This window comes from Corvus brachyrhynchos, unplaced genomic scaffold (genome assembly GCF_000691975.1).
Source record: "Corvus brachyrhynchos isolate BGI_N302 unplaced genomic scaffold, ASM69197v1 scaffold71, whole genome shotgun sequence".
Lineage (NCBI taxonomy): Eukaryota > Metazoa > Chordata > Aves > Passeriformes > Corvidae > Corvus > Corvus brachyrhynchos.
The window spans coordinates 2330180-2343326 of NW_008237609.1; positions in this window are offsets into that span (position 1 = coordinate 2330180).

The following is a 13147-nucleotide window of genomic DNA, read 5'->3' on the forward strand; positions in this document are numbered from 1 at the left end:
GTAAATCTGTTTGACTTTCTTACAGATTTATCCACATTATCATTTATCTCACAAGTAGCTTACACCATACTACATATTCTTGGCCAGCCCTATATATAGACAATTAAAGGATATATACTTTTTGTGACCAAATGCAACTTTTGAAATAATATCCATTGTACAGCTAGGTGAATTTCTTTGTTGTTTTTATGAAAGTTCACGGTCTTTGTGCAGTTCTGCTCAAAGTGTAAAAGCACTGGATTAATTGTTGGTTTCATCATAAATTGTGGATATTTAGCACCTTCCAAAATCACAGACCATTTTCTTTGCTCTTTAAAATCAGATGTTTATTTTTTTATTCCGTTTTTCTAAATTGTGGCTATATTTTACATAAGACATTTTTATGCAACACATGTTTATGTGTCTGGATCCTTGCAGAAAAATACATGTCAGGATTCTGCTGGAATGCGATTACCAAACACATAAGGTTTTAAAAATGCATTTTCTGTGATAGGTACTTAACATATCTTTGGTTATGTGTAGTTGACTTTAGGGAACTGACTCAGAGTTATTTAAAAATATATAAAGAAAATGAAAACAAGATTTTCAATAAACTTTACTTGCTTGACTGTTATCTTTCCCCTCTTGCCTCCAAAAAAAAGCAAGAAAAGCCTCCAAAAACCCAAAAAACAACAACAAAAAAGGCAACCAAAAAAGTAAACAGATAAGTTCTATGTACTTTTTAATTTCATTGTACATTCAATAATTTATATTGTCATTAATTACGATTACTTGAAAAATTAGAATTATACAGAGGAAGAGCTTTAACCAAAATGGGACAGAAGTAACTGTTATGCACGGATTGAACGCCTTCATTAACTGGGGAAAAAAAAATCATTTTTCTAGAATGGTCTAGTCAACCCACAGTGTCAGTAATCTTATGCTAATGGATGACTTGTTCTTTAGCTAAAATGCTTCTTTCTGCCTTCATCTTACATACCAAAAGAGCTTGTATCAGATTTTGGCTGCTTGCTTTGAGAAAGAGACTGGAAAATGAGGGCTGGAATGATGTGGTTATCAGCATGTCATAAATATAAAATTTCCAGTGCTGTCATATGAGCATGCAACTGTTTGCAGATGTATTATAGGACTTTTGCATCAAATGGGTCCAGTCAGAAGTTTTGAAGTTTAGTAAAAAACAAAATCAGTATTGAAGAAATACCTTGGGATGCTGACGTATGAGTTTACTTAGTATGGAAAGGGACTTCAGAGCAAAATAAGTGTACAATGTTTTGGAAAGTAAGACCATAAATACATTAGGAAAATGTATAAATATGGTTGTAAATACATTCGATTAAGCTGTCCTAAGTTTTGCAATATTTGCAGAGCAGTTTACTGAATGTTTTGCTTTTACCATGGTTCTGTTAACATCTTGGACATGTATGTATAGAATGCAAGTGAAGACAATAGAGCACAATGTTAAACTCTTAACTTGACTTTGTTTGACACAAATTGTTTCTAATAAATTTGAATCTTGAAAATGTCACTGTGCAAAAATAAATATGCCTGTTTTTATGTGTTGCAGAGGTGATTCTTTCAAGTGGATATGATAACACAGTTAGGGGCTTAGCTTGCATATTTTAAACTTGCCCACACACTTGTGTTACACTTGTGTAGAATCAAAGGGCAAGAATCTTAAGACTCTAATAAACATTAGTATTTTTTTTATTCTTTTCTTAAGTCAGACTATCAAGAATATAATGAGATGACAAATAACATTAAAAATTTAGACTTCCAAGGTTTTTTGATCACCTTTTTTTGCAAACATAATGAAAGATCTTCTTTCCCTCAAAAAAAAAAAAAAAAAAAAGTACATGCAGCGCTATGTGGTTCAGGATTTAAGTAGAGTAAGATCATGAAATGCAAGTGAGTCTGGATGCTGTTTTATATTATCAATAAGAAATAAATTTTCTGTGGAAAGAAATATACCTGTTGAGGCAAAAGAGCTGTCTTGCATCACACGTATTTGAAGAGTTTTCTTAAATCACACATATTTGGAATGGTTTAGTGTCCAAAATTTTAAACTGGGATATAAAATATATGTGTTATAAGACTTAGGAGTAATTAATATTTCTTGGGTCCACCTGTACATTCCAGGTTTGTTCTGAATTCATCTTAGAGTGAGATCCAGCTGCACTCTACTGTCTGGGTAGACAGTTCAGCTTGACTGAGATTCAATCCATTTGTTTTCCCAGTTTTCACGTATAACTTGGGACAATCATGTATTCTCTGTTCTTTAAATCCATTCCCTCACTCTGTGAAACATGATTTGTACTATATACTTAAAATACACAGGATTTATGAGAAGATACTCTAAAATATGTTGAGGAAGATATGAGAGGGATGCATGACATATAGGTTAAAAGTTCTGCCAAAGTCAAATTTGAATAGAGAGTCCAGAAGCATAAATAATGCATGTACTAGAATTTTCATTAAGTAATTTCAAACTCCTTGGAGAGACAAATACTTTAAACATGAGTGCATCAGTAAGCACGGATTTTGAATAACTGATATCAGGCTTTCTAAGGTGGACAGTTTAAATGCAGAAACTTTGCTGAGAGTGTACTTCTCTTTAACATTTATCTTAACCTATTTTGGATGAGAGCTGAAGTGTCAAAATTCTTTTTTATAAGAGATGCTAGAAATATTTAAGCAAGAAATTCTTTTTGTGTTCAGCTGAGTTTAACTTTGGGTACAATGAACCTTTGCCACATAATTTACTTTTCTCATGGTCTGAATATTTCTCTTGAGTAATATACAGTCAAACAATGGTTAATTGTTTATGGTTCAAATTAATGAAAAGGAGGTTGTCAAAAGCAGCCATATATTCTACATCCTATTAATTAATGTAATTTTTGTTCTGCAAATACAGTACATGTCCAAACCTGTCCAATCTGTTAATATAACATTCCAAAAGAAATATGGTGCGGCTTGAGCCCTGATCACTGTACTTCAGATCATAAAAAAGATAGTATAATTAGCGTCTTCTAATGTTGCCTTTAGCTGGAGCTCATAGATTTGTTCTTCCTCTCAGTACTTTTCCTTCAAATTCCTCTTTTTTTTGTGTGTGTACATGTACATCATCAAGAAGTCCTTCTTACATTGTATTGAAAATTGTTATATTACAGCCATCTATCCTTTAAAATTCTTTCCTTTTGCGTTGGGAAATTATATTTATTTTTATGAGGATGAATTATTAGTAGTATTGACCTAGAAGAAACAAAGTAATTGCCAATTATACAGTCATAAAAGCTTTGTTTTTCTTCATACTATGCAGAGGTAAAATACTCATGCTGCACAACACATTGCATAATTTCCCTGTCAGAAAAATTTCATATATGTAAAAACCAGTTGTTACTGTTCATTCTTCTCTGATAATTGTATTCAGTGAAATATCAAGGAGTTGCACAGGGGGATTCAGGATCTGCAAGGGATCCTTGTTGAACACAGAAATTAAGAACTACAACCACTAGCTGCGAAGAGAAGTCAGGAAAAATTGGTAGACAACAAAGAGAAGATAATTATTTACAGGGTAAGACTGGGAAGGAAAAAAATTTAGAGTAGTTAAGAAAAAAAATGTAGACAGAAAATAAAATAAGATGTTTAAGGAGGAGAAGACTAAATTTATGGAACTACCTTTTAACAAGAATGCTTAGAAGTTAACTGGAAAATTGATTAATAAACTCCAAAGACATAAACTGAACATTATTCCTGTATCAGATCACTTTAATCATGCTATCACATTTTGGCCAGGCCCCTAGTTGTCCTGAGAGGACTCTGCAACTTCAAAAAGAAAGTTTTGGCAATAGGAGGTACCTAAAGCTGATGCCATTCTTTACAAATTGTAAACATAAATGAAGATTCTCAATATTATAGCAGCTTTTCTAATAACATCCACAAAATTCTCTTGTCCTCTTTTTACAACAACATGTTATTTCTGCTGGGAAAAAAAGAAATCACAGTGGTATCTTGATCCATATTTTGCTTTGGCCCAAGGACTTAAAAAAGTGTTACTTTGTGAGTTCATGATGCTATACTCTCTCTATAGACTCATGCTTAACTTTTACATTTGCTATACTCATCAGCTTTGCAGCTGGTGCCCAAACTATGATGAGGATATTTCACAGAACACATTCTCCACATCACTGCAAATGTGTCATTAAGCAGCAAAGAATGAAAGGTTCATTGAGCCAGAGAAAGAGAGCATGAGCACCAGTATGAGAAGGAATATGACTTTCTAATCTATTAATCTGGGCATTCATCATACAAAAGTTCTGGGGTTTAGCTCTGCATAAAATGTTTAATATATTACATTTTGTAGTCTATGATCCTTTAACATTAAAAAGATATTAGGCAAAATAACCACCATTGAAATGTAGTCATGGATCTTCCCATTTTCAGTATTTCCTCCCATCTAATTTAGGTAGTTCTAATCACTTGTATGCTGATTGGCTTTGTACCCTGCATTTGTAGCTTAGATTCCTGATCCTGGGCAGTTGTAGGTACATGAGCTTATTATATTTACACTCTCTGCACAGTTATATTCTTCCTTTAAGTTACTTAGGGCAAATTGATGAACATAACCCAGATATTTAACTTCCAGGAGATTTATGAATAGAAGTTCTAAGTAATTTTTTTACAATCCTACAGACCTGCACTTCATCAGAGGAAGTTCACCATATTGTATAAATCTACTCTTAGCAAATGACATAACACCCCCTTCCTATATTTTCACTGTAGATGTGAAGTTTAAAGTTCATATAGTATTAAGTAGCCTGACAATTTCTTAAATTGATAAGCACAGCATAAAAATGGCCGCTTACGAACAAAAAGTCCCACTATGAATCTAAAGGAATTTCCAGAATTTTAAAGGTCTAAAGAAATAAAACTCTGGGTACATTTCTGAACACAAAGATGGTATCTTTGAAGTAACGGAAATAAATTTCCTTGATTTTATCCAAACTAAAAGAAGATAAGAATGTATTGTACTGAGTATGTTTTCATGTGTTTTCTAACCTACACTACTAGGATCAGGAAAGTGGTAAATCTCTAAAGCAAAGAAAGATAGTTTGAACTATAAAATCTGCCTAACGGGTAAAAAAAAGAAAAGATATCAAAATTGAAATTATAAATTTCTTTATATCAAAATCTATAATGGCTCTTGTCTATAATGACAGCCTGTGGCTCATGGTAAGTCAAAGAACTAAGCAGCTCTAGGGATTATGTTTTATTTTTGTTGCATTTTATATAGCCTAACTACCTGTGTACTGCGGTGGCCAGTGAACATACATTACAAGGGACAGAGAGTTCTCAGTAAGACAAGCCCCTAGTACCAGAAGGACCACTTTATGTTAGGGTGACCAGAAGGCTTCTCCCAGGTTGCCATGTTCTGTTATGTGAATCTATCCCAGTTTGGATTCCCCGGTTGGCTGTCAGCCTCCACCCCTCATCACTCCCCCAGAGCTTCCCCATTGGTCCCTGTTCCCTAGTCCTGCCCTTTCCCCACCCCCGGATAAAACTGTGAGCTGCGGGATCATGTTGGTGTTTGCCTCTGCACCCTTCGCCAGTGTAGCAGCAATAAATGCTGCTGGCGGAACGCACGCAAATGCCCTTCTGGACTCTTTGGTACCGACGGCATTGCTGAACCCACCCGTGCGGCTGTGGGGGCACGCGGGACCCCACGGAGCTGGGCAGGGACGGTATTAATGTACCTCACTCATGCGGGTTTTATTGGTGTTGGTATTAAAATATAGCCTGTTAGTTTATTTCAGAACATTAAAGAACACAAAATTGGTGGTTTCTTCTTTTTTTTTTTTTTTTTTTGTGGTATTATATTGCAAGTCAAAGATCTTCATCAAAGAGGCAGACATAAAAGGGGCTGTCTGACCACAGGCAAAATTCTCCAGAGTCTGATGGATGCCTTCATCTGACGCCTGGTACTGTTACACCAAGATACATTTGGGGGATAAATTACAAATACAAAGCTCAGGCTGCCTGAAACTGCTTTTGAAGAGTTTGATGAATCCCATAGTTGTATAACGTAAACACAATAGCGATGGCTAAAATATCTCAGGATTGCCCTAGTATGATAGTAGAATATTTAGAATATTAAATAGATACTTGGAACTTTAAGTAACTCAGGCATGTGTTGAACAAACAGTTTAAGCTAAACATCAAAGGGCTTCCGTGGGTGATACTATTGGTAAAATAAAGTAACAACAAAAATTCCTTTACGGTTTCTCCAGTGTACAAGCAAGAATAAAACGAAGGGCTTTCTGTTGTATCAGAAAGAAAAACATAAGTTGCATGATAGAAATTAGTTGGAAACACATCATCACAGACTTTCAGTTATTTTGAAAGTTTCAAAAATAACAAGAAAACCATCCTGTAAGAATATAGAAATGTTCTGCACTATTTCTGATGAAAGATCCATTGACTCTCTAATTTTGTCTAATTTTTGAGAAGCGACCACCACCAGGAGCTTCAGAAAAAAATTTTATGAGGTTATACTGTTGCCTATTCCTGTCTAACTTCTGTCACTGCCTGAAAACTTGCGTGGGCAACACAAATTTTTGTGTTGTCAAAAAGAAAGAATTCCTGTGTTGTAACAAAGAAACAATGACTCATGCTTCCTTGTCCTCTCAATCTCTTTTTATTTCACTTTACTCATTATGAACCTCTTTTCTACCGATGGAGACTTATTTTCTTTTCATTATACAATATTTACTCTGTAACTTCAGTTATCTTTGTCAACCTGTTGCTACTTTTTTAAGGGTATTTTACTCTATCATGTTAGATATCATGGTTGCAGAACTGTATTCCCTATTCAAAATTTAAGTATCGCCTGGAGGTTCAGTAGCATCAGTATGTTTACTCTTTTTTCCTTTATTTTATAAGAAAGTTTGGAGATATTTACCTCTCACATGGCATCAGATTATGAAAATGTTATTATACATTTATTTCTAAAGATAATATAATCTTTATTTATAAAGATTATTAGATTTATTTGCAAGATCTCTTCCCTAAGTATAGTTAATTTATAAATGTTTCTAATTTTTTGTAATTATGACCATTTTCCACACAGGATTATATAGATTGACCTTTAATTTTATCTGGCTTTTTATCAATGTGTTGGTAACTCTCAATTCAGGATTTGGTCTTACAGTCAAGCCAATCTTTTTATCAGTTGCAAATGTAATCATCTTTCACCCATTTTCTTTTTATCCCTGTTATGATCTTGATTTCATCCCATGGTGGCTTGGTTTCTTTAGTAAGTTTTACAATGTCATTTTAAAAGGTTTTGGAAATTGAGGTGCGCTTTATTAAAAGAAGTATTTCAAAGATTTCTGATTTATTTTTCCAGTGTGACTTCCTTTAAAATAAAAGATATTGACTTTCCCTGATATTTTTTAAGCTAATGATTTTATTCTTTACCACAATTTTTAACAGTCACAATTATGTAAAACTCAGACCTAATTGTGTGCAAATATTCATATGCCCCCAAAGCTTCTTATTAACTCATGTATTACTTTTCACATGTCATTCCCTAGGGTAAATTAAAGCCAGTCTTAGTATTTAACAACTTTGTATCTGGCTTCCTTTAATACTCTGGGGTGAATATCATTTGCTTCTGGAAATATGAGTATTTTACTTTATTGATTAGCACTTGGCCTACTCTGGTGACACCTGCCTTTAGTGACAGTTCCATCTCAGAAAAGGAAAAATTCAATGTAGCAAATTTCCAGAACTCCTCCATAAGAAATATAAACTACTGAAATAGTTCTGTTTCTACAAATTTGGAGTTTTTTCACACTTCTTGCATGTTCTTTTACGTCATGATCATTGGTGCACACGGTAAATTGTTTTATCATTCTTCTGAATCTGAGAAGTTTCAATTTGTTTATGTTAATAAAGTTTCAGGAAGTATTTTCTCAAGTTTTCTTCTGGCCATTTTCATTAAGGATTTATATTTGTCTCTTCTGTTTTCTTTGTTTCATCACATTTTTTACCAAGTGAAGATTTCTTTTACTTTACACACATATCTCCTTTTTTTTCAACAGTTTAAAATCTTGAGTTGTTTTTGGTGGGTGGCAAATATTTCCATTGAGGTGCCAATGCAATATCTTTAATAAAATGTTTCACTTCACTTTGATTAAGAGAGGTCATATTACATAACTGCGCTTCTCACTAATGCATTACTAGGCCATTGCAAAGTCTTTTATGAAAATATTATTTTCTCTTTCTGCCACAAAGGGCTGACAAATGCCAAGACTAATGGATGCTCCTTCATATCACGTATGAGATACCTAAGAAATGTCAATAAAAATTAGAGGAACAGGTGATTTGTATATTCATTTCCTGAGATTTACTCAGCATGGAGTAAATTGTGAAGTCATATAATAGAGTATTTATGTCCATGCTACTGTTTTTCCTTTTCTTTTCAATTGTGTGAAATTCTCCGGTAGCACTACAAGGATACTGCCTGGTTCAAGTTGGTATGATAAACATTTGAAAATATTGTATAGCTTCAAGTACGTCATCTTTTACTTTTAAGCTTTGCATTCAGAAATGTGGTAAAAGTTATGTGTCAATTTAATGGCATCAATCCTTGCAATAACAACTACCATTACAAAGGAAAAAGTAAATTTTCAGTAGCAGGACAAGTGCATGTTGATTTCAAATGACAGAACACTGTAAGGGTCACAATGTTTTCACAAACCATTGTATCAAAAAGTACAAAGGATTTTGTGCAATTTAAGCAGAAATTATTAACAGTATGCCAACAATGTGAGGTTAATGGCTGAAGGCTTATAAACCTTAATACAAGACAAATATTGTGGTATGACAACCTTTGCTATCAAAGTTACTAATGAATATTGAACAGGCTTCTGATGCATGAAATACACAATATATGGAATTTTCATCACATTTCAGTCAGTTGCCTTGAACTAAGAAAAGAAAAATGTAAATTGAGTAAGACAATCTCACTACTTATTCTGTGCATGAAAATGAGCTGGATGTGATAAGTTTGATCATAACCTTTTCAATAAATATGCTTGCATAAAAACTCATAAGGCCATAGAGATGAGCTTGTATTTTTAAAACTTCAAGACCAGTTCTTTAAAATTAATAATAAGGTATCAGACAGGGATATATCTGGTGCTACTAGTGATGCCTAAGATTTTAACTTTTATATTTTTCAAATCCTGTACTGCCTAGTGTGTAACTCTGAAGTTTCTTGTGGCCTGTTAGCTGTTGTTCTCTCATGTTGGTTAGATATAACAAACCTCACTAGGTTTCCACCTCAAGCACACCAGGCCCCAAAATGTGTAAATTAAAAGCCTCTGATAGGGGGGCCAACTTGGGGTAATTACATCATTAACTGAAGTGATAATTGGAGAATTAACCCTGATATGCAAATGAACCAAACTTGCAGAAGTGTGAAGAACTCGTGACCTGTCATCCATCTTGGGTGTATCCTTTGGCCTGCCCAGGGTGTACCTTTGAAGGCCCTTCAAATAAATACCTACCTTTATTCCCTTACTCTTGTCTAGTCTCTGTTTTTAGGTGGCCATCTCAGGCATCAATAGAATAGAGAAAAAATCAAATGTCTCACATTTTTGGTCAGATAATGGGTCTGGTGGATTAAACAGAAGTCCTAGCATTAGAACAGTTATTACATATTGTTGTGGAAAGTGTAAGAGATCCAAGAAAACCAAAATTCTTTCTCCACGATGTTTTCTTAAGACTACCTAAGTTTTCCTTGCAACTTTTTGTTAAGTACAAGCAGTAGAGAAATCATTATAGAAGTGTAGGAGTGATAGCAAGCTATCAGGAAATGTGGTTATTTAAAATAAATAAATAAATTCTTTTCTTTTAAACATTTTAGACATGTCAGCCATGGGGCACTCATTTTTTTGTAGACCAAAAAAAGAAGGTTTAAGGAATAAATATAATAAAGTAAGTACTTAAAATGTGAGTTAAATTTGCATTAGTATGTGTGCTTGCCATTTATAAAATTCCTATGGTGAAAGTCATATTGAAAAATTAGTATACCAAAAAACTAAATCAAATTATTTTATTCCACAACTGTTTTTCTTTCCACTCATTAAACATTCCTCAGCAGATCACCCCTTTTCACAGTCCTTCTCAGTCTTTATGATCTCTGTCCTTTCCTCTCCTAGTTCTTCAGTATTCCATTTCTTCAGTCCCTCCTTACCACTGAAGGAAAAGTTACTGTATTCAAATTCCTTGTACTTATATTCTCCTCTGAAACTCCATGTTCTGCAATAACCCTCCTTTCTTTTTCTATTCCATTCTATAATGTTTCACTTTAACTCTCTTCAGCCATATTTTAGTTCATTAATGTTAAGGGATGGAGGGAAACTATTCTTCAAAGTAAACTACTTTCTTAGGCTGAAAAGGCAGAAGTAATAAGAATATTTCATAGGATCTAGCCATGTCTCAAGGCTGTCTGAGGGTGATTTTTTGAATAAGGTGTACTAAATTAGATAGTTACGGAAAGAGGAATAATACTAGAGTTTTTCTCTTTACTGTTCATAAGGGGAGTCTAATGAAATAGCTCAGAAACACAGGTATGATGCATACAACTAAACTTTAGTGAGATGGATATTGCATAAATGTCAACTTTTATCCTAAGGTTCAAATTCAAAAACAATATAGTGGCAATCTTTAATAATTAAATTTGTTAAATTTGACAGCAGATCTCTTGACTCAGAGCTGCTTCTGATTTCAGTCGTTTACAGTAATGAAAACTGACAGTCATAATATTAGTCTCTAGAAATGTTCATACAGTAAGATAATGACAACTGGAGATTTCCGTGCAGTGATTTGCAAACTCATTCTTCTATGAGTTATACCCAGTATTCCTTGATACTACTTCCTCTTCCAAGTAATGTATATCTCATCTCCACTTGGAGGGCAAATGTTCATGATGAAAAGTTTTCCATAGCAGCAAAGTGCATTACATGAGAATGGAGTATTTAAAATAGTAGGCATATACTATTACAGCTGGTGGTGGGGTCTGAGGCTGTGACCCAGGAAGACATGACCGGTCCAGGGAGGTGGTCCCGAAAGGAATCGCCTGCCCGAGGTTCGGTGTCTTCCTCTCAGCTGCTGGCAGAGGAGCCCTTGCAGAAGCTGTCAGCTCTTTAGTGATATCAGCTCATGATTCCAGCTCAGCTCTGCAGGGCAGCCTCTAGGCCAAACCAGACCAGAGAGAGAGACGAGAGGCTCGTGTGGCTGGCTCCGCACGAAGGGAGCTTTATTGTGGGTCCCCTCCAGCGAAGGGAAGGCCAGGGACGAGCTCTCTCCTCTACAGAGGCGAATTGGTCTTCTTTTATAGGGATACAGGCAATCAGCAAGGGGACCAGTGGATTACAGAGGGTCTGGGATAGACCAATGGGTTACAGAATGATCTGCATAGGGTATCCCAAAGGATTGTGGGTCTACTTTTCCTCACCATGACTCAAAAGTCCTTTCCAGGGAGTCCTGCTGGGCGGTTGCGAAATCTCTTATCTCAGCAGACATCCCTCCAGGGCAGTGGCTGGGCATATCCCACAATATACCTTAAAAACAAAACTAGAACATAGTATTATTACATTTCCATAACAGGAACATTGTCTTGTATTTCTCTGTTACAGAAGGGACAAAAAACATTCCTTTTTCTTGTTGCAAGACAGACATAAAAAGTCAGACTCCACTATGGTGAAAATCTACATTGGTAGAGAGAGTCATTCAAGGAAGAAAACTGAATCCCACTAGGAAGAAAAAGGAAGGAAATGATTATGTCTAGGATTTGCAAGTGAAAACCTAAAAGATGCAGATGCATGAGATCCACATAGATTCTGAAGAATCGTGATACTCTGTTTCACTCAAAGAAGAAGACTGATTGGAAACTAATATTTTTCAATCTGATAGCTTTGGCCCTCTTTGAAATTACAGTTTGGACTATGGTTACTACAGTTTAAGTTTTCACTTGGATAATTAAGATTACAATCAGTAGGAGAGGATCTAAATCATGGCTACTCGTCCTTAATAGAGAGATGAGAAAGTTTTTATGTGAAGCTGTCCGAAAAGCAGACACAAAACTTCTATAATGGTACTGTAGTAGTCTCTGGCATTCTCTCCATTGTCATGGAGACTCCCAAGAGCAGAACCCTGAAAATTTTGTGCAATATAATACAGGAGTCTCTTCTAGATATTTCTTCAGTAGGAGCTTGAAATATTGGTCAGATGACCACTCTCTGAAAAGCCTAAAAGGTCAGAACAAATATGAACGAATATTATTTGGGCTTATTTTTGGTTTGCTAACATCACTGAAACAACATCTAAGAGCAAAATGTTAAGATAAAATAAGAAAAGAATTTGTTTGGACAATTCAAATGCAGGTCATATAAATAATTTTCTAAGAGCAATGTAGGGTTAAGAAAAAAAACATGCTTATATTTACCTATACTTTCAATCAATACCAAGTATTTCAGTTTTCATAAATGTTTTTCCATAGCTAAATCTTGGTGAAATGAGACCCACTTCTGTTTTATAGATTTAGAAAATATTCAAATGCCGTTTTTATAGATGTTTGTTTGTTTGTTTTGAATAGAACTACTCTTCATACACATATATAAATAATAATATGTATGCTACTCATTCCAAGTCGCTGGCTGAAACTTGAACAGCTGTAGTTGTACTTCCAAGGTAGTCTCACATGACTACTTGCGTCACTTTTGAGGGAGACATGCACTAACATACACCATGTGATAAGTATGGAGGTAAAACTGTCCTGATTAATTTGCCATGGCACCTAATAGGCAACTCATAAGATCTAGCAACAGAAAGTAGTAAGTGTTTTAAAAACAATGGACTGTATTTATTTCTTACACTAATTTCATCATGTTCACCAAATGAACACCACTTATTGGAAGATGTTCCATGACCATCCATAAACACCAATTCATGCTTTTCTGGGAAAATATTTAATTCTATGATACAAGACTTCATATAAAGATAGATTAAACTGATGGATTAGCATCTACTATGAAAAAGACCACCAGTGTTATATTAATTTGAATTATCATGGAAGCCCTTT